The sequence below is a fragment of the Macrotis lagotis genome, chromosome 4 (assembly GCF_037893015.1).
Source record: "Macrotis lagotis isolate mMagLag1 chromosome 4, bilby.v1.9.chrom.fasta, whole genome shotgun sequence".
Classification (NCBI taxonomy): Eukaryota; Metazoa; Chordata; class Mammalia; order Peramelemorphia; family Peramelidae; genus Macrotis; species Macrotis lagotis.
In genome coordinates, this window is record NC_133661.1 from 203,763,350 (window position 1) to 203,785,252 (window position 21,903).

Consider the following 21,903-nt stretch of genomic DNA (forward strand, 5'->3'; position numbering starts at 1 on the left):
AAAATAAGTTATGAGGCAGTTAGGTGGTGTAGTGGATACAGCACTGACCCTGGTATCAGAACCTAAACTCAAATCAGGCCTCAAGATAATATGTGACCTTGGACAGGTCACTTAACCCTATTGCCTCATGAAAACAAAAACAAAAAAATTATAATCTAATCAAAAAATTCAACAATTATATAAGAGAACTATAAAATATTATAAGATAAAGTAGAAATCAGGCGGCTAGGTGGCGCAGTGGATAGAGCACTGGCCCTGGTATCAGGAGTACCTGAGTTCAAATCCGGCCTCAGACACTTAATAATTACCTAGCTGTGTGACCTTGGGCAAGCCACTTAACCCCATTTGCCTTGCAAAAACTAAAAAAAAAAAAAAAAAAAAAGATAAAGTAGAAATCACAACACAAATGGAATTAAATTTATTTTAATATCTCATTAAGGGGGTAAGATTTCTAAAATATTTTGTTAAGTACTTGAATGAATTTGTGATCATAATGTGAGTATTCTCTCTGATGCAGACTGATTACATAAAGAGAGAAAGAAACATATAGAAAAACTAGAATGACTAATAGAGCTGGGAGTATAGTTCCTTTCCTTATCTGATCTGTTCATTATTGATATATTTTATTGAGTTTGTAGCAAAATTCAGTTTTGGGGGAAGGGAATTAAGAGGGGGTTACCTTAGGATAAAACTTCACAGACAATAATTTCCACCCCCCCCAAACTCAAATCTGCCTATATCTAGATAAAGTCAAAGTCTAAATTGTTACACATATGGCTTCAGTATCCAGAACCAGACCAAGAATGATACCCAAATATGGTAGTCAGAAACAAACATGCCTCTTTTCATGTGCTTTTTTTGTGGAGTGTTCAACCTATGTTTTGTAAGCTCCTAAAAAAAATCAGTTAGCTTAGTGATAAATATGGCCATGTGTTTTCTTCTTTAATTTTGGCCTGATTAATCCTACAAATCTTAACAATAACCAAATCAAACAACATTTAAGTTTGCAAGGAAATTTTAATAACTGCTGAAAGTAGCAACTAAGCAGAGTTTCAGGGGAAGATAATCTTCAAATGATTTTGCTTTGAAAACACATTGTAATTAGTTATCTGGCATAGATTCTATTTGTAAAGAAAAAAAAATCTTCAGTTACTATTCAATATCCAGCAATTACTTCTAAAGACTCAAAAAATGGCAAGAAGGAGAGGTTGAAATATAACTTAATGCCAGGCTCATGACATAGAAACCAATAACCCATAATGTAACAACAGATTTTGGAAAAAATATTTAAAAACAGTTCCTGCTCTTGCTTCAATGTTCCTGGGGTATCAGTGGGGACAAAGAACCTTCTGTTACAAATATGACCTCTTCAAACTAGGTTTGGAAGTCCTGACCCCTTTGGAAAAATTTAAAGATACATCTTTAAAACCATTATAGGGATCCTGGGCTACTCTAAGGTTAAAGACCACAAATGCAACAGCTCTGCAACAACCTCCATTAAAATTAGGTTCAAACAGGATAATCCTCAAATTCTTTCAACCTGTTCTAGGAATCATAATGTTCTTTTGAAGACAGCTCTTTTAACAAAAACATTCAGGAAAAATACCTCACCAAAAACACAGGCATTTGTTTTGCTTGATCATGCATATTCATTACAAGAATTTCGTGGGTTTTTTATTTTTTTCTCCAATGGAAGAGAGGTAGGAAGGATAGAAAGCAAATGTCTGTTAATTGAAAAAAAATGTTTTAAAATATAATTTTAGGATTAAACATCAAAATAAGGTGAAGTCCAGGGGAAAAGAAAAATTAAGAGAGATGTAGGCCACAGAAGAGCATGACCAGTAGAAATTAAATCTTCTCTAGAGGCTTTACTTATAACTGACTCAAATTCTCGTGATGAAACAAATATTGTGCTTCTTTTTTTCTTACTTGATATCCCTAGCACCTTCCATTCAGATAACAGTACAGAACTAAGAGAAATTTTTCCCTTTGCTTACAAATTAGGAAGGTTCTGTGTATCACTGAGGCATTAAAATGAATCAAAAAGATCAGAGGTATCAAATTGTTTTCAATTAAAATACTGTCTAGACTCTACAACTGAAAGATGTTGAAGAAATGATATCCAAAGGATTAGTCTTAGTTTGGAAACAAAGGAAGTGTCTGAAGCTGGATTTGACCTCAGTTCTTCCTGACTTCAGTCTCAGTACTCTATCCTCTGAGCTGAACACGTGAACAACAGCTGAACTGTTTCATGTGAGCATGAGTCGGTTGGTCCTGAGAGGTGAGAACGTTCAGAAGGGACAGGTGATAGTCTGAAATGCCGTCAGCCAATGGAAAGGGAGTCTGGTTCAGATCCCAGAATCAAATCTGAGTGCCTTCTAACTTCATCACAGAATTTAGTAACTGCCCTCTCCAAGATTAGCAATGTTCTCTTAACTGTCAAATTTCATTTAGTTTTCTCAATATTTATAAGAAACATAACAAGTATGCATAGGAACCAGCAAGGAAAGATTAGTTGAGTCAGATTGTGAAAGTCAGATTTTGAATGCCGAAGAAATCTGTATTTAATTAAAGATACAATAGGGAATCAATGAAGCTTCTATGCTCTTATCTTTAAGTAATGAATTACACTTTGGCAGCTTTGTAGAAGATGTCATTTTGGTCTTCTTTGATAACAAGAGCCAATCAGAGGACTGACTGAATATCATTACTAGAAAAATTTAGACAAAAGGTGATGAAGATCTGAAACAGTGCTGTGATTGTGTGAGAGGAGGAAAGGGAAGAATGCCATAAATACTGCAGAGATAAAAATCAATAAAAATTAACAATTAATTGGACAGGGGACAGGGGAAAGTGAAGAGCTGAGGATACATGTTTTAGATCCTGAGTTCTCAAAGGATGAGCAGACTCTGCAGATTATCTGTGGAGAGAATAATTGAACCCAAGAGAGCTGATAAAATCTCAAGAGTATCAAAAGAAAAACCAGGACAGAGTTTTTGAAGAACACTCACAATTAAAAAGTCGCCATTACGAATGATGAGCCAGCAAAGGAGATTGAAAGAATGGCCAGAGAAGGAAGAAAACCAAGAAAACACAGAGAGAATTTCTAGGAGAGATTACCTACTTTAAAAAGTAGAGATTTAGAAAATAGAGTGAATTTTGGAAAGGGGGAATAGGAGAGAACGAATTGTGTGTAGAACATGTTAGTCTTTTCCCTGTCCTTATTTTTATTTTTATAAGCATTTATTTTTCACCCTCCCACTCTCCCAGTTTAACAATTGAAAAAGAAAAACAAAAACCTCCAAAACAAATATGCATAGTCTAGAAAAACAAATTACCACATTAGCCATGTGCAATCAAATATCATGTTTTATTATATATTTTAAAGAGCATAATTATAGAACATTTAGGTGCAGCTTTGATCTAATTTCCAACCTCATCAATGAACTAAAACTGTTCTCTCCAAAGTGACCTATGGTTTCCTAATTACCAAATCTGAAGACTTCTTTTTCAGTCATTCTGCTTCTTGATCTCTGTAAAACTTGATAATATTGACAACCATCTTTCCCTAGACACATTCTCCTCCTTTTAGGTTTTTCTTGACACTATTTTCTCCTAATTCACCATTGTCTCCTTAATCTCATTTGCTAGCCTTAATTCATGTCATTCCTACTAAATTCCTCCTCCCTCTTGAACCCTACTAAATTCCTCCTCCCTCTTGAACCTTCTTCCCTTTTCACTTTATACTATCTGACTTGCTGATCTGAGCAGCTCACTTGGGATCAATTATCATCTATATAACAAAACTTTTATGATTCCCAGATCCAGCTCTAGTCTCTCTTCTGAGGCACAGTCACCCATTACGACCTGCCTTTGGAAATCTTGAACTGGATCTCAAACTTATCATGTCCAAAACAGCACCTAATTGTCTTTCTCCCTCAAACTCTCCCCACCTCTTTCCAACTTTCCTATTATGTACTGTCAAGGACTCTACCATTTTTCACTTCCCCATTTATTGAATTGATTGTCAAAATCTTTTTGTTTCTACTTTTATATTCCTGCATACAAAAGTATTTCCCTAAATGTGTTAAACATGTTATATTCTCCATTAGAATATGAGTTCCTTTAAGGCAGGGAAAATATTTTTCCATTTTTTTTTGTATTCTTAGCACTTAACACTTTGCTTAGAACATAGTAAGCATTTAATAAATGCTTGAGTTGGGTCTTGTGGGATAGGAGCTCAGGAGTGGGAAATGAGGGTTGAATGTGCAGATTTAGTGGTCATCATCATAAAGCATTGAACTGATGGACCCTGAGGAGATCACCAAGATAAAATACAGAGAAAGATTACTTTTCACAACCTTCCTGTATCATTTCATTCTGCTGACCACTCTATTTGTCTTAATGCTCCTCTTCTCCCTTAGTTTTGGCGATAGTAGTCTTTCCTAGTATCTTCCTATGTTTGCTTCTTCTTAGTCTCCTCATCTTCTTCCCACTACCTGTAAACAAATATCTACCAGGGCTCTTGGTAGCCCCTAGTCTTTTTTTTTCTTTCCCACTCACTCTTCATTAGCAATCTCATTCCCTTCACTCTAAATGCTTTTAGTTATTCCTACAGCATACAAATGCCTCTCAAAGCTATATACTCAGAATATTTCTAATCTGTATTTTGTGCCTGTATCCAAAGGTCACCTCATTTTAATGAAGTCAGAAGCACCTTTTTATTAGAGCAGTGTTCAAAAATGAGTCTGTTAAAAAGATAAATTTTTGGAAGAACATTATCTGGGCACTAAAGTTTTCTTTATACATTTATATGATAGTTAACCTGAACCTGAAGGTGAGAGTCTTCAAGACAAACAGGATCATTTCTCTTGAAGGGGGAAAAAAATGCTACTAGAGACTGACTGCATATATTATTAATATATTATATATTATATATTATTAATATATAATGCATATATTAAAAGGACATGTAACAAAATACAGTTGAAAATTTTCAAACCTAAATAACTCTAAATATCTAAAATGTGGGGACAGCTAAGTGATACAGTGGCTAGAGCACTGACTCTAGAGTCAGGAGGACCTGAGTTCAAATTCTATCTCAGATACTTAATAGTTACCTAGCCTGTGTGACCATGGAAAAGTCGCTTAACCCCAATGCCCTGTAAAAAAAAATCTAAAATGTTCTGTAACTTTCACCAATTAAATCTGCTAAATGAAATCCTTAGCATAGTTATCATTTAACCAAAGGGCTAAAAGAGTGAATAAATCAGTCCATGAATGAGATTAAAATAAAATTTTGAGAAACATAGCAATCCTATTCCTAGAAAAGAGATTTCTCCAAGAATGAGAACTAAAGATATTAGGAAAGAAATTGGAGAAGTATAAAAGTCCTAAGACTTGTCAAGCAGGGTGAAAGAATTCTAATAATCAATGCTTAAATCGATTTTAATGAGTACTTAAAATATTAAAAGAAAATTTCAATTTATTTTCCATTAATGCTTATTTTCTGAAGCTGAAAAATGGCCTATATATATATAGGACCAATTTACAAATTGAACTCCACCATTCACAAAATGGTACTGCCACTTTGAAAGCCAATTTTATAACACTATTTTACATTTCTGAGTCCCTTTATATTAAGTGTAAGAGACACTCAGAAAGTTAAATGCAGTACTGCCTTATCACATTTGTTTGATAAAATCAAAATTACTTTTAATGTATCATTTAAAAGGTATCTAAAAGCACATACAATTTTTATCAATATTAAAGAAATGTTGACAAAGCAAATTTCCTTTAGCCTCTTACAAGTTGCCAACCAGCATCTTAATAAAACTCATAGGATAGAAAACCCTTAAATCATACGCAGTATAGAATTTATTCACTTAAAAATGGAGTTGAGGGGTGGTGCAGTGGCATAGTGGATAGAGCACCGGCCCTGGAGTCAGTACCCGAGTTCAAATCCAGCCTCAGACACTTAATTACCTAGCCGTGTGGCCTTGAGCAAGCCATTTAACCCCACTGCTTTACAAAAAAACCTTTAAAAAAAATTGAGTTGTATTTTAAGATGATATAGTAGGATAATAAATAAAATAGAACTCAATTATTCTGTACTTCCCTTTGCTCTTATTCAATGACCATTTTAGGCTATGGACTTAAATCTTCACTTTATCTCTCAAATTAAAAAAAAAAAAGAAAGAAAAATAGTATTTCCTTTACATGTTTACTACTACATGCGAAAAAAAAGGAAGAATTTTCCTCCAAAACCTGCTTCATCAACCCTTTTTCCCCCTCTTGATAAAATCATACAATTACTACAAAGTACAATTGTTACAAAGATTCAATTATTAAGATAGCTTTTACAGTTTGAATTCTTCAGACTTCCCAAACCACACACAAAATCATGTGTATGAACCTCTTCCACACTTAAGATACGTTGAAGATAATCTTTGTCCAAAATTGGAAGAATTTAACATATAACAATACTAAATTTCCTTGCTTTATTAAAACCCATTTGCATTCTTCATTTCCCCCCATTTTATAGCACTCTTTGGATAATGATGTAAATAAATGTTCCCTTCTCCACTGCATTTTGGTGAAAGGAAATTACACATGCATCTCTGCTGTGGTTACCGAAACAGATCAATATTCAGATATCAAGATAATTCCACTAATGGCTCAGAACCAAATATTTAACACTGTATAAGGATCCAAGTTTCAAATGATATATATTTTCAATAATAACAGCTAATATTTCTTTAGCATTTTAGATCTGCAAAGCATTTTACATTAAATTTAAAAAATAATTATTACATACCAACTATCTGGGAAGCAGTCATTATTATAATAAACACTGAAGGTACAATTCTTGTTCTCAAGGAATTTTTATTTTCCTAGGGGGATATTATAGATATACATATATGTACAAGATAATTTGAGAATGAAGAAAATATTAACAACTGGTAAACAAAACAAAACATAATCTGAGGGAAAAGAGAGTTTTTAACAAGGAAGGGAATCAGGAGATGTTTCTGCAAAGGAGATGGCATTTGAGGTGAGATTGAGAATTCTAAAAGGTGGAAACAAAAGAGCAAGTGAATTCCAGACATGCTGAATAATCTGTGCAATAGGTTGAGATAGGAGTTGGAGAGTCAAGTTTGGAAGAACAATCACTGGAACATGCATGAAGAAAAGTATAAAGTAAACTTAGTAAAGGTAGCTTGGAGTCAGACTATTCAAAGCTTTAAATATAACCGGATGAAGAGTATGTGGCTTATCTTAGGCAGTAGTGAATCACTTAAGATTATTGCAGGCACAGGCTTTGGAAAAATTATTTTGTCAGCTGAAAGGATGGATTGGATAAGGAAAAGACTAGAAGTAGGAAAGTTGCAACAAAACAAGAGAAAAGTGAGCCGAGTATGAATTAGGATAGTGACCATATGAGTAGAGAGAAAGGGACAGAAATGTGGAAATATAAGGAATGTTTTAGAGGTAGAATTGGCAAGTTTTGGAAACTGACAGTAAATGGAGGTGAAAGAAAATGTGGGAACTGAAAAGTTCAATACAATTCAAGGTTACAGGATTGTGATGGAATTGGAGGAAGGTAAAACAAGATAGCAGCTTTATGAAGAGATCTAAAGAGTTTTGTAGCCTGCAAGTTCTGGAAGAGTCGACAGTAGGAAAAAGTAGCCCAGAATGCTAATAAAATTGCACTTTTATTATTAGAACTCATTAAGAAAGGCAAAGAATCCTGGCTTAGGATGGCCCCCCCACACTCTTCAAACTCCCTCTGGAGTCCTGTGTTACACTCTAAGCAGCACATTTTCGGGTTAAAATTGAAAAAAGTGGAGATTGTCCAGGGGTGGGCAAACAGGATGATGACACACCTCAAGTTTATGTGATATGATGATCAGCTGAAAGAATTGGAGATAGTTTACTTGGAAAAGGAAAAAGACTTGGGGATGGGAAGGTATGAAAACTCTAAGTATTTAAAGGAATTAAACTTATTCTACTCGGCCCCAGAGGCAGAAGGAGCTCTTTCTCATTTGTTCCCCACTGCAACTAACTCTACTACAGATATCATCATTCCCATTTTATAAAAATGAGAATGGCGACGCTCAAAAAAATTTAAGTTTATTAAGTGTCAGAAGGGGAATTCCAATCCAGCCTTGACTAAACGCAGGTCCTGCCTTTCTGCTTTACACCAAACACCTCTACAGAAGATTTGAGGAAAGCTGTCTGAACGAAATGACACAAGAGGATGTGTCAATCCCCGAGGCTCCTCCATGTCCAGAAGTGGGAGGAGTTCACTGGGAGGTGGTTGTCGCCTACCAACCTCCTCTCAAAGCAAAACACAAGAATCCCGTCCTCCCGACCACATTTACTTTAGGAGTCTCTGGCTCTTGTCCCACAGCGGCCCGGCAGCAGCAGCACCCCCGCTCCCAAGTGCCCAGGTCCCTGGGCATGACTGGCAGCCTAGGCATCACAGAGTCGCACCCCCCAGCCCGGCGGCGGCGCCGGGGGCTCCTCGCCCGGGGTGGGGGGGGCTGCGTCCGGATGCTTTGGGGCTTTTTCAGCTGAATGATGAGACACGTGCGGCGGTGGGTGCCGCCGTCCTGGCGCCGATGGCAGGAGTGCCAGAAGGATGCGGGTGAGTGGCACGGGCGCACACGGCCGCAGAGGTGGGGCGCCGAGGGTCTGGCGGCCGCCCGCGGGCAGCGCCTGGGGGAAGGGCGCGGGGGGCGTGTCCTACCTGGGCCGCGGCGGACACAGGAGCTCCAGGCGGCGGGGTCGGGCCCGGCTCAGGGCCGGGGCCGGGCGGGATCAGCCCTCGGGAGCAGGCGCCGCCGCCGCCTGCCCATCCCCCGCCGCCCGATTGCGGCGGGGCCCCCTGCGCGGCTTCGCGGGCCGGCCGGGCCGGTCGGGTCGTTCCCCCCCGCGGGCACCGCTCGCGTCTACTGGCGACGGCGGCGGCGGTCGCTGCCGCTGGCTGCCCCCGGCCGCTGCTCTCGCTCCAGCCCCCGCTCCTCCTGCTGCCGCCGCCGCCGCCGCCGCGGCCCCACCGCTCCCATCGCCGCTGCGGCGACTACTGCAGCGCCCGCTGACCCGACCCGACGTTATTCTCCCCCTTCGCCACCCGGCACAGCCTAGCCCACCTGCCCCGCCAGGGCGCACGCCCACCTTCTCCGCCGCAGCCGCTGATTGGAGGCCGCGGTCCGAGTCCGTCGCGTCGGTTGGCTGATCCCATTGCCTATCAGCGAGGGGGAGGGAAATCGGGCAAAGAGGGTCTCCGCCCCCCACCGGAGAAATGCCGCTATCTTCAGGTTTGCCTGAGAGGGCGAGTTACCGGGAAAGGAGCATCACAATGGCAGCGCGCGTGCGCAGGAGCATTCTGGGGCTTGTAGTTCCGGCCGCAAGCTGCGGCTACCCGCCGGTCCCGAGCAGGGAAGTGCGGCTCGGCGAGGGGGGAGGGGCCGAGGCGGAGGCGGCGGCGGCGACCTCTTCCCCCCATTCCGCCGCAGGCTTCGCGAACGCCGCCTCGTCGTGGCATGGTGGCCTCTAGCCCACGTCGTACTGCGTCCGCCACAGACGATGGTCGGGGGCACCGACGCCCTCGGGGCGGGGGGAGGTGGTGTGGCGGGCACGAGCGCCTCGGCCTCACCCGGCGGGGCCTCCCGCCGCGGGGGCCTCCCAAGGCGCAGGGCCCGGGGCGCCCGCGGAGCCCGGGAGTCGCGGGCGATGACGCCGCGGATTTGCCCCGCTCCCGGCGGCCTGGAGGTCAAAGGGGCCTCGGGCCCGGGGCAGGACGAACCCGACGGGGGCCCGGGGGCAGGGGACAGCCCGGGGCTCCGTGGGATAGCAAAGTTTTTTTCAGCCAGAAATTGCCCCAACCCAAGTAAAAGGGGCATTTGACCCCTCCGCCTCAAAGGTTTGTTTGTTCGTAGAGTCAGAAGACTTGCCCGAGAGGAAAGCCAAGAGAATGAGCCTCGGCCCCCCAAAAACCAAGGGACGTGGGGGGCAGGAAGAGCCCACACGCCAGCGGAGGGCGTCCAGGCGCCCCACTTCGGCGGATGGGACGGGGGCTGGATTTAGGAAAGTTCAGAGATGCAGGTGAGCTGACCTCATTTCACAGCCAGGAAACAGGATATTCCGCAAAAATGGAAGAGGACACTTGGTAGTTTGTATTTTATCATCATTTATCTATTACGGGGGGGGGACAACGCAGTCCCACCCCCAGCGTACCCCGCTGTTTTCCAGGTCCTGAGTCCTCTCCTGCCCTTGTTCTTCCTTCCTCACTGGTCAGCAGTTCGCAGGACTACAACTGATGCACCAACACTACTTTAAAGCTGCCCTCCCCCTTCGTCTCTAACATTGATTTATAGCTATCACTCTCCGGGGGAAGTATACAATTTCATAAACCAAAAAAAAAAAAAAAGGCTGAAACGAGATCCGCTACTACTAGCTTCAGGGTCATTGAAATCTGTTCTTTTCCTTAACTCAAGTAGAATGCACTACAAGTAAATGTAAATTTTTCCTATGTGCGCTATTTGAATTGCTCGTACAGGAAAGATATTTCAGCTCTTTAAAAGTCAAGAAAGCTTTAAAAATCTCTTGAAATTCTCAACATCAGCAGTCGTTTCTCCCGAATCTTAGGTCAGACCGCTTGGATAAAGAAAGAAGCAGAACAGAATGTGCATTAGGGGCAATTGATGATGCAGCTCATTTTTTTTTCCTCCTCCTATACTTAAAGAAGTTGCCAAATTTCCCATTAATTTCCACAAATTAAAACATAAAGTTGCTTTTTCATGACTTTGCCTGGTAGACTAGCTCAGAAACAATTTTTGACGCTGAAGGCGATTTGGGGTAGAAAAGAATGGGTGACTTCTTCAAATATTTGTAATTTTCCTTTTTTCCCACTTTTAGAGAAAAAATATTCTTTTGGATTACTTATTTCACAGTGAATATGCTGTGAATGAGAGAAAGCTGTAGAGTAATCTGCTCTGGAAGACCTATGTTCAAGTCCCATCTTTGACCCTCATCCTGACTTTCTGATCCTGGGCAAATTTGTTAATCTGTATTTCAGGCAATAAATTACAGAGAAGCTGCTGACCTGTATTGTGGAGAGAAACCCCTCATCTGGCAGTTCCCTATATGAAAAAAGTCACAGGTCCAATCCCATCATATTTTAAAGATTTTCTGTTACACATATTTAGCAAGTGGAGTATACCCTCCTTTGTGCATGACTCACTTCTGCTAAAAAATGTAAACTAATCACTTAAATGTAATTTAATTGGCCTAATCTGATGCCTTGTAAAGTAGGATTAAGGGGTCTGGTTAAAGCACTTTATGTTTACATAAGATAACAATTCTTAAAAAATGAAAAGATATCTTTTCTTACTTTTTTTACAACTGAATTATTTGAAATCCTCAAGAATTAGGCAAATAAAAATAAATGAATAATCCAAAAGAATATTCATTTTCCCCTAAAATTACTGAATTTAATATCTTGAAATAGATGATGGTGCATCCCAAATGAGAATTATATACATTCAAAATATCCAAGAGTGGGGTTTTCAGGATGATTTATTGTTCTGTCATCCAGTCATTTTCAGTCTATCTGACCCCCCTTTTGGGGAGTTTCTTGGCAAAGATACTAGAGTGGTTTACCATTTCCTTTCCCAGCTCATTTTACAGATGAGGAAATTGAGGCAAATGAGTTAAGTGATTTGCTGTCTCAGTGGAAAGTCCCAAAGCAAAGAGCTCTCAAACCTCATTTTGCTGATTATTTCCCTTTTTATTGAGCTTAGATTTAGAGCTGAAGGGACTTCAGAGTTCATAACAAATCCCTCATCTTACACATGAGAAAAATTAATCTCAGGGAGCTTAAGTGAAAGGGTATGTGAAGAGTTAAGCATCATCAAAAATTCATACCATGAAGATCTGCAACCATAGTCTCATCTTTGGTTTATCTCTCTGTTTTGAACTCTGTACTACTGTGTAACATTCTTATGACACTTTGACATTATCTTTTATTATAGATACCGTGTGCTTCATTTACTGTAAATTATCTGAATTCATTTCCCACCTCTGAGACTTATGGCTGTGTGCCCTTGAATGGAGACAATCTCTATGCTCTAGGCAACTTTCCAAGACTTAAGTTGCAAAGAAAGTGCTCACTTGAATTGTTAGGAGTTTCTTCACCTAGGAATTATCAGTACCAATGAAATCACAATACTATGCTTATTGTAAGACTAAGAGTACAGAGACAACATGTTATTCTTTTTATTCCCTGGGCAGTTATTGGATAGAGCACTGGCCTTAGAGTCAGTAGGATAGGAGTTCAAATCCAGCCACAGACCCTTTATACTTGCTAGCTGTGTGACCTTGGGAAAGTCACTTAACCCTGGTTGCCTTGTATCTAAGGCCATCTGCAATCATGCTGATTCATATCTGGCCCTTAGACCCAGATGGCTCTAGAAGAGAAAGTGAGGCTGGTGACTTAACACAGCATCCCCTCACTCAAATCCAATTCTTGGGTTTGTCATGGCATCACCACTCTGATGTCATGGTCCTCTTTGAGAACGAAGGAGAAGCATCATCTTTTTATTCCCTACAGTACCTATCGCAGAGATTTCCAGGCAGGCATTCAAATATTTGTTGAATTTATAAGGAAGCTTTACTGGTTAATTGACCCCAAAATAACTTCATTAGTAAGGGTTTAAACTATAGAGAAAGGGTAGCTAGGTGACACAATGTGATAGAATGCCAGGCTTGGAGTCAAGAAGATTCCTCTTTCTGAGTTCAAATTTGACCCCAGACACTTATTAGCTGTGGGACTCTGGAGAAGTAGTTAAATGATCTGGAGAAGGAAATGGCAAACCATTTCAGTATCTTACCCAAATGTGGTTATAGTCTGAGAAATGAAAACAACTAAACAACACTACACAAATAAATCTCTAGGTGAAAGTAAACTTCTGAGAGATTGTAGAGTTGTCTCTGGGATGTAACTCCAATAAACAGAAATTGGTTAAAATAAAAAACTGATCCCAGGTAGTATACATGGTTGAGTGAGCATTTTTGTAGTTGTTATTATGAAAAATAATTATTGCTTTTCTTGCTGAAGAGCCCAAGTAGACAGAGCAAAAAAACAAAAATTAATGACCCTAAAATCCAGGGGAAAAAAATAGAAAGCAAAACTAGGTTTTGAGATTTTCCTGAAATCTCCTTCACCTTTCCACTTCCACTTTCCACTTCCATCTTATTTCAGACCACTGACACCAAAGTGTTTGCTGTCTCTGGTGTGTACTTAGTAAATTTTTCTTAATAATTGTGGTTTAATTAAAGGAACAACTGTTCTAAATCTAACATATGAAGAGAGGCAAACTGCCTTTTTCTTGTCCCCAAAGTCATACTATCAGCCTAAGGCTGACCCTGGAGGTAAACTTGTTTTAGATGTTGAGTGGAAGTAATAGGATGCTGAAACTCCTTTCCCTTATTCCCATGAAATGAGAAGATGCATGCCACAAGCTTTATACACCTTAAAGTGCTATATGTCAGTTATTTTTTTATTATCTCCTTTGATGAGCTCAATTTAACATTCACTAAACATCCATTTTTGTGTAGCTTACTATGTTAAACTCAACATAAAAATGAAATGTTCTCTTTCCTCCAAGAGTTTAAATTTTAGGTTGGGGATACAACATATAATCACATAAGTAAATACAAAATCAGAGAGAGGGAGAGAGAGAGAGAGAGAGAGAGAGAAATTATTCTATCCTTATGGCTTCCAAATGCCTAAATTTGTGGCCCTATTCCTAGTATTCGCTCTATCCACTTCTTTGGACCTACTACCTCTATCTCAGGTTTCCTATTTGTCCAATAAGCAGGTCATACTTTGATGGTCCAGAATTTATGTTTCCTCAATCTATTAAATACACAGGATATCCAACAAGAAATAGCTTTTCAAGTAGACCCTTCAGATTTGTAGAATTGCTCCCTGAAGGGGAGAAGTAATTATATAAAAGATAGAGGTAGAATGTAGTCTGAAATGAGTGGGATAAAGGGTAGAAAATCCATCCAACTGGGAAATTATTTTTCTTCAGGGTTAAACTTAGAATTCCTCTCTGATAAGCCTTCCTGGTTTTACCTTTCCCTTCTCAAATTATCTTGTATTCATTTATCTGTGCATACTTTAAATCCTCCTTCATAGGAATAGATTAAAAGATGTGTGAAAGCAGAAGCATTGTTTTTGTATCCCCAGTACCTAGTACCTTCTTAACTTTGCTGAATCCTTCTTGACTTTAAGTAAGATCATATTTGTCTCTTAATTTAGATGTCATTGTGAGGGTAGTGATTAAGATAGCATTTGATATTAATTCTGATCCTTAGATGGTACAGTATAGTGTAACTAGAGTGAAGTCAGGAAGATGTGGGTTCGCATCTTCCCTCTAACACTTCTTAGATGTATGGTCGTAGTCAAGACCTCAACTGATCCTCAATTTCTTCATCGGTAAAATGGAGATAATATTGGTGTCTCATAGGGTAAGAATTAAATGAGATTATGTGATTTAATTTAATGAGATTAAAAATGAAAATATATTATTTGAAAACTTTAAATCACTATCAAAGTGTCAATTGTAAAATGAGAAAAGAAAATTGTTTTGCACACATGTAAGTCAGGCTTATTTATCATATATTCCTGAGTACCATGAAGTATAATAAAGTATCATTTATTTAATAAATTGAAAATTTAAATTGAAAAAATTAAGCCAGTAATTAAACCAGTAAACTGTATATACACTCTCAAACTTTCTAGTTTGTTGTTCATTTGGCAAAGTTGTCTGCTTATAATTTTTTAAAATTAAAGTCAACACATGATTGTACATGAGTATATCAAAATGCTAACTGCCATGGGGAGGGGGGAGGGAAGAGAGGGTAATAGTAAAATATGGAACACAAAAGCTTGCAAAAGTATAAATATTGAACACTATCCTTGCATGTAATTGTAAAAACAAAAGATAAATAGGGGCGGCTAGGTGGCACAGTGGATAAAGCACCGGCCCTGGAGTCAGGAGTACCTGGGTTCAAATCTGGTCTCAGACACTTAATAATTACCTAGTTGTGTGGCCTTGGGCAAGCCACTTAACCCCATTTGCCTTGCAAAAAAAAAAAAAACCTTAAAAAAAAAGATAAAGCCAACATTATGACAGCCCTCACAGAGTGTTGCAGTGTAGGGATAGTCATAGCCTCGTCTGCTATTTTAAGCACTAGGCTACATGGACAGAAAGCAGCAATCTGTAACTTCTGTCTCTTAATTAGTCCAGAATAGAAGGAGCCAATCCAGCTGTCTTTATTCAGAACCTTCTGGTGACCAGATTGTTTCACTACAACCATTTTCAGTATCAAAGCTCAACAGGTTCATTTTAAGATCAGGATTTAGAATGGGAATGGGATCTTGAAATAAGAAACTAGGAGAAGTCAAAATAGCTTGGCCAAAGTCACACTAAGTGGAAGAAATTCTCTTTTACTGCTGCTCTAGTAATGACCACAGAACAGCAAGTGGTCAGGTTGACTCATTTTCAAGTCTAATGACTTGCATGTCTTTGCATGGTATTATTTTTGCATTACCATTACAATGAATAGCACTTCTATGTTCAAGACATTGCTCTAACACCTTGACATGTACAAAGAAACATATTGCAATTCTTATACCTATGGTTTTGTATTATATTGACATACATCCTTGACTCTCCTCCTAGATTTTAAACTTCTTGAATGGAGGAATGTGGTTTTTTTTTTATTCTGCATTCTGTATTCTCTCAATAACTCTTTGCTAAATTATTTTGCAAGTTATATAGCCATAAATACAAAAGTAAGTCACATCACTTCTACATGAATGGAGTAGACCACATCAGTGGTATGTAGACTGTTACTTATCTATCACATTCTAATTCCTTACATATAGTAGATATTTAATAAACACTTGTTGAAAATGCTGTAAGTTTAAAGGAAAAAATTATCAAGGGATTAGAAATTTCCTGAAAGACTTAAATGTCTCTTTGTAGTGGTAAAGAATTTGAAATTGAGGGGATGCCCATCATTTGGGGAATGACCGCACAAGTTATAATATATGAATGTTATTGGGTATTTCTCTATAAGAAATCATGAGTGGTCAGATTTTAGAGAAGCATACAAAGAATTATATGAACTGATGCTGAGTGAAGGGAGCAGAGCCAAGAGAATATTGTACACGTTAACAACATTGTGAGATGATCAATGTTAGTGGATGAAGCTCCTCTCAACATGTCAGAGATCAAAGACACCCTGAGAGACTTGTTATGGACAATAACATTTACATCCAGAGGAAAAAATCATGTAATCTGCATTCTATGTTCACTTTTTAAAAACTTCCCCTTATGTTTTTCCTATCTCATGATTTTCTTCTTTCCCCTTCTAATTCCTCTTACACAAAAGGACTAAAATGTAAATATATTAAACACAATGTAAATGTACACCTTTTACCAGACTGTTTGCTGACAAGGAAAGGGGGGAAGGAAGGGAGGGTGGTAGAAAAATGTAATTCATAAATTTGCAAATGAATGAATGTTGAAAAACTATCATAGCTTGTAATTGAAAAAAATTGAATAAAAAAAGATTTAGTAGAAGAGGATAACATTAACAGGACCTTGATTTTGAATAGGATTTGGTTTAGTCAAAGTGTAAACTATGTGAGCCAAGATTTACATACAATGCATGTAACATAAATTAATTCTTAGTGTAAGTCTGTCTGTCTTAGGGCCAACTTGCAATGACCCTGTTAAGTTAGGAAACCATTATGGATGGGAAAAGATTTTCTTATACTTTTAAGCTAATTTTAAATAGCACTAGGAACCCTAGAAATGGCAAAATTCACAATATATTCTTAATGCAAGTTACTCAAGGAGGACCTTCCACCTTTCTTTTATAGGAAACAGTTATGTTCACTGACCTCTATAAATAAAATATAGACAACTTATTGGGGCAACTATGTGGTGCAGTGGATAGAGCACTGGCCCCGGAATCAGGAGGATCTGAGTCCAAATCTGACCTCACTTAAAATTGCCTAGCTGTGTGACCTTGGGCAAGTCAAAAAACAAAAAGACAACCTATGAGATCTTAGAAAATGAGATCATCTGGTTTGGATGATGTTTATCCTTTGTTCTCAAAGAAGACCATAACATCAGGGAGGTGATGCCATGACAAGCAAATGAATTGGATTTGAGTGAGGGGTGCTGTGCTGTTACCAGTTTCACTTTCACCTCCAGAGCCATCTGGGTCCAGTGGTCAGATAAGAATCAGGACAGAGATAGCCCTGGATGCCAGGCAGTTAGTGTTAAGTGATTTTTCCCAAGATCACACAGCTAGTGAGTGTCAAGAGTCTGAGTCCTGAGTACACATCCTCCTAACTCTAAGGCTGGGGCTGTATTCACTGTACCACCTAGCTGTCCATTTGGTTTGGAGCCACCTCCTTGGCTGTCCTAAGGTATAAGTTTTGGTGACCGAAGTAGTTCTCAAAGTTATTTGGTTGGTTAAGGTTCTTTAGGAGGCCAGCTTCTCATCAGAAGAACCCATCTTTCTCTTTCTCTACTCCCAATGCGTCACCTAGTCTTCCTACCTTCCTCTCCCCCCTACTCTTCCCAAAAACTGATAAAAGAGACTGGTGATCTGCTTTTTAATTTTTCTTTTAATTGTTTTAATTTTCCATTTCATACATTAGTTCCTGTCTTCATCTTTTCCCCCTTTTTGGAAGACAGACCGTGGCTGAATACACATGCTCCTCCACCGTTTCCTTACCTGGTGGATCTAAGAGGAGAACTTTTGAGAGTAGAATTTTCTAGCCCAAGAGATGACAGTAGCCATTGCAGTGGTAGAATGTCTATACTTCCCTCAGCAGCATGTGGCAGACTTCTGATTGCCCATGTGACCAGAGAGAAGACTTTATGATCAGTGTTCCTGAACTCCAACTGCTTAGAATAGAGGTGATTTCTTCCGTGTGATCCAGGAATTAGTCTATCTAGAAGAGTCAATCAATAAGCACTTCTTGTGCCTATTATGTTCTTAGGCACAATGTTAAATACTGGAGATACAGAGAAAGGTAAAAGAAAATATCTGTTCTCAAAAAAATTGCAAAAATGAAAAAATGTATAGGATAAGTTGGTAGTAATCTCAGGGGAAGACAAAAAATCAAGGGGGAATAAAGATTTCTATTGAAGGTATAATTTTAGCTAGGACTTGAAGAAAGACTGGTAAGTCAGGAGGCAGAAATGAGGAAGGAGGAAATTCTAGGCACAGGGAACAGTCAGTGAAAATACATGGAGTCAGAATGTAGAATGTTTTGTGCAAGGAATTTCTTATCTTTTCCCTCAAACTCCTTTTCCTTTCCCATCTCCCATATAAAATCAGTACAGAAGGAGATCAGTGTCACTGTATCACAGAGTATGTGGAGAAGAGTGGAAAGATGAGGAGGGGAGGGGCGGCTACGTGGCATAGTGGATAAAGCACTGGCCTTGGAGTCAGGAGTACCTGGGTTCAAATCCGGTCTCAGACACTTAATAATTACCTAGCTGTGTGGTCTTGGGCAAGCCACTTAACCCAACATTTGCCTTGCAAAAACCTAAAAGAAAAGTTGTTAAAAAAAAAAGATGAGGGGAAGATTATGAAGGTCTTTGAACACCAAACAGAGATGTTATATATTTTCTCCTGGAGGTAATCGAAAGTCTGGAGTCAATTGAGTAGTGGGGAATATGACACAATCAAATCTGTGTTTTAAAAGGAAGATCACTTTGACAGCTTAACTGGAGGATGGACCAAAGTGGAGAGAGTCTTACGACTGGGAAACAGACTAAATGGACTATTACAGTAATTTAGACATTATCAGGGTAGTGTGGGGGCATATTTGATGGTTTCAAAGATAAAATCAGCATGCCTTGGCAAGAGACTGTATATGAGAGATGAAAGAAGATGAGGCAAGGATGACCCCAAGATTGTAAACTTGAGAAATGATAGTACCTTTAATAATGAGGGAAGTTAGGATGAAGGGAGAGTTTTAGAGTAAAGATAAGGAATTCAGTTTTAGCCATGTTGAATTTAAGTTGAGATCCAGTTAAAGATGTTCCAAATCTCTCATTTTCTCACTTGGAATTACAAAACTGGAGGTCAGCAGATACGTTAGCTGGATAAGTAGATTTGAGAATTATCCACATAGAGATAATAATTGAATACAGGGGGGATTTGCTTAGGCAGCACCAGGCTTTTAAGTATTACCTCTAGTAACCTTAAGTTCAAGAGAGTGAGGGATCTGACCTTCTAGGAGACAGAAGTAAATTTCCTGAATCACATGTTTCTTAGAGAAAGAAAATGATCAAAGAGCCCTTTCAAGTGGAGAACAGCAAAAGAACTAAAGCCACAAGACTAAGACGACAAGAGACTATACTTTGCTCTCCAATATCTCCATGATTAATAGGGACATTGCAGGTCTATGGACTGTGACAGCCTGCCCACAGTATGTTTCCTTTCCAGGGGGAGTCTAAACTCTAGGGAATTCTATGGGTTAGTAGGGACCTTGAACTTTGTGGGAAAGCTGAGAATTCAATGAAATGTCAAAGAGTTGTACCAATGGCAACTTCTATTTTAGTTTGTTCTGAAGGGAACTCCCTCTGTGAGCCATTAAATGGTATTCTGTGACTCTATATAGGCTTTTGTGAATTCCTTCTACATTCTAATTGGTGAAATAAAGATTTATATGGGAGCTAAAGACTTCCTTTTTTTTTTTAAAGTTTAGCCTTCCCTCCAATGAAAACCTAAATACAAGCTATATTTAGAAGTTTCCCCAAGTTAATTCTGGATGGGGGCAAATGGCCCATAAAGAGAATTACTCTTTGGGGGTCAGCAATTAAAATAAAAATTAGTCCATGTAAACCAGAGTTTGTGGAGAGAGAGTGGGAGGAGTAAAACATGGGTTACATTAGTAATGAATATTGATATCATATATAGGTTGGGCAAAGAGGAAACTCAACTCAGGTAAACAGAAATCTGATCTAGCCTTTTCCTCAACACCGCAAAAAGGAAAGAAGATAGGTAGAGATCACTTCATCAGTGAAAAGAGTACCCATGAGACACATCTCCCAAGTTACTGCATTTTCACTAACTGACCCCCAAACCTGGAATTCATTCCTTATCTTCATCCCTGAATTCCCTGCAATCTCAGCTAAAATCCCTCCTCCTACAAAAACTGGGTCTCTCTTAATTAATACTAGCACCTTCCCTTATTATCTCCAATTAATTCTATTTGCTTGTTTTTTTCCCTTAGTAGCAGGCACTCCAGTTTATTCTATTTTCTTGTTTTCTCCCTTAGGACCAGGCCCTTGGTTTTTGTTTTTCTTTGCATCTCTAGCACAATATTTAGTACCTGATAGAATATTTTTTGTTTTTGCAAGACAATGAGGTAAGTGACTTGTCCAAAGTTACATGGGTAAGTATTAAGTATCTGAGGTCAGATATGAGCTCTGGTCCTCCTGATTCCAGGGCCAGTACTCTATCCATTGTGCCACCTAGTTGCCCCCAAGATAGACTCTTGTTTTTCGTTTGTTTTTTAGGTTTTTGAAACAATGGGTTAAGTGACTTGCCCAAGGCCACACAGCTAGGTAATTATTAAGTGTCTGAGGCCATATTTGAACTCAGGTACTCCTGACTCCAGAGCTGGTGCTCCATCCACTGCACCACCTAGCCACCCTATGATAAACTCTTAATAAATGCTGTTGACTAACAATATCACCAGTCCAGCAAAATTCCAAACATCCATTATTTGTACACACTGCAAATATCCTTTCACTTCTCCCAGGTCTCTAAGAAACTCCATTGTTGGGAAAAATTAGATTGTTGGGAAAAATTAAATTCAAAAAAGTTGTTCTCTTTCCTCTTTATATACTGTTTAATAAATCACATAAATTCTGTAGCCCAAATCCATTTTTAAAGTATATTTCCATCTCTCCCATGTTTTAAGCAATAACTGTTTATAGCTCTAGCGTTTGTCATTGTCAATTCATCATTTGGCTGTCACTGTATCTGGATAATATAATTTTTACAAGGTCAGGAAAACATACTTCTTGTAATCTTGCATTTTATTCGTGGACCCAGTAAGCCATTCTCTGTCCCTCAACCAATTATGAATAAAGGCTGCTGCTGCTGCAGTGCCATAAAAATTTATTTATGGGCTCACTTCTCCCATCTGCTGGTCATATTCCAATACTGCATGTGAATAACCTGATGATGGTAATGGCAAAATTTTCTATCGTTACCTGTGAAACTTAGGGCCAAAAAGAAGCCTCAGGGGAACTCCTCTTTAAGAATGAAGAAATCAAGACCCACAGAGGTTGTAAATTAACTAAGGTCAATATTTTCTTTAGTAAATAGTGAAGTAATTCAGTTGTTCATGTTTCTTATTTTTCTTGTAAAGAGAAATTTTATATTCATACCGTAGAGAAGATCCTACTCCACAGAGTCCTACTAATGATTCATTATAGTATGAAAGTTAAATTGGATTCTCCAAGGATTTATCAGCAGAGTTCCAACATTCCTTTTTTTCTCAAGGGAGTTGATAGCACATCAGATAGAATTTAGTTAGAGCTGAATTCAAATCCAACCTCAGACACTTACTAGATGTGTGAGTCCTGTCAAGTCATTTAGCTTCCATTGACCAGCCTGTCCTTAATTTTTACCCCTTAATTGGGGTAACAACAGAACCCATTTTTTTAATTGTTGGTAAAGATCAAATGAGATATTTTTTGTAAAAAGCACTTCGCATATTGCCTGTTACATAACAGGCATTATATTAAAGCATAGTCCTCTTTTTTGTTTCTTTTTTTC

At 39.0% G+C, this 21,903-nt stretch overlaps 2 protein-coding genes across 5 annotated transcripts in view; one reads left to right on the forward strand and one right to left on the reverse strand.

The window, feature by feature from the left end:
- The window catches only part of TTBK2 (tau tubulin kinase 2), a 242,175-nt gene extending 232,838 nt beyond the window's left edge, over nt 1-9,337 (reverse strand). Inside the window, exon 1 of one of the 2 annotated variants that reach the window (XM_074235218.1) lies at nt 9,181-9,337. The gene's annotated coding sequence lies outside the window, so the exon portion shown is untranslated. Of the gene's footprint in view, nt 1-8,752; nt 9,142-9,180 lie in introns of those variants that run through there. The other variant, XM_074235212.1, reaches the window with a different exon arrangement.
- Nucleotides 8,855-21,903, forward strand: part of LOC141522103 (photoreceptor outer segment membrane glycoprotein 2-like) — a 45,691-nt gene continuing 32,642 nt past the window's right edge. The window contains exons 1-2 of one of the 3 annotated variants that reach the window (XM_074235223.1): nt 8,855-9,323; nt 9,945-10,110. The gene's annotated coding sequence lies outside the window, so the exon portion shown is untranslated. The other 2 variants (XM_074235221.1, XM_074235222.1) reach the window with 2 other exon arrangements.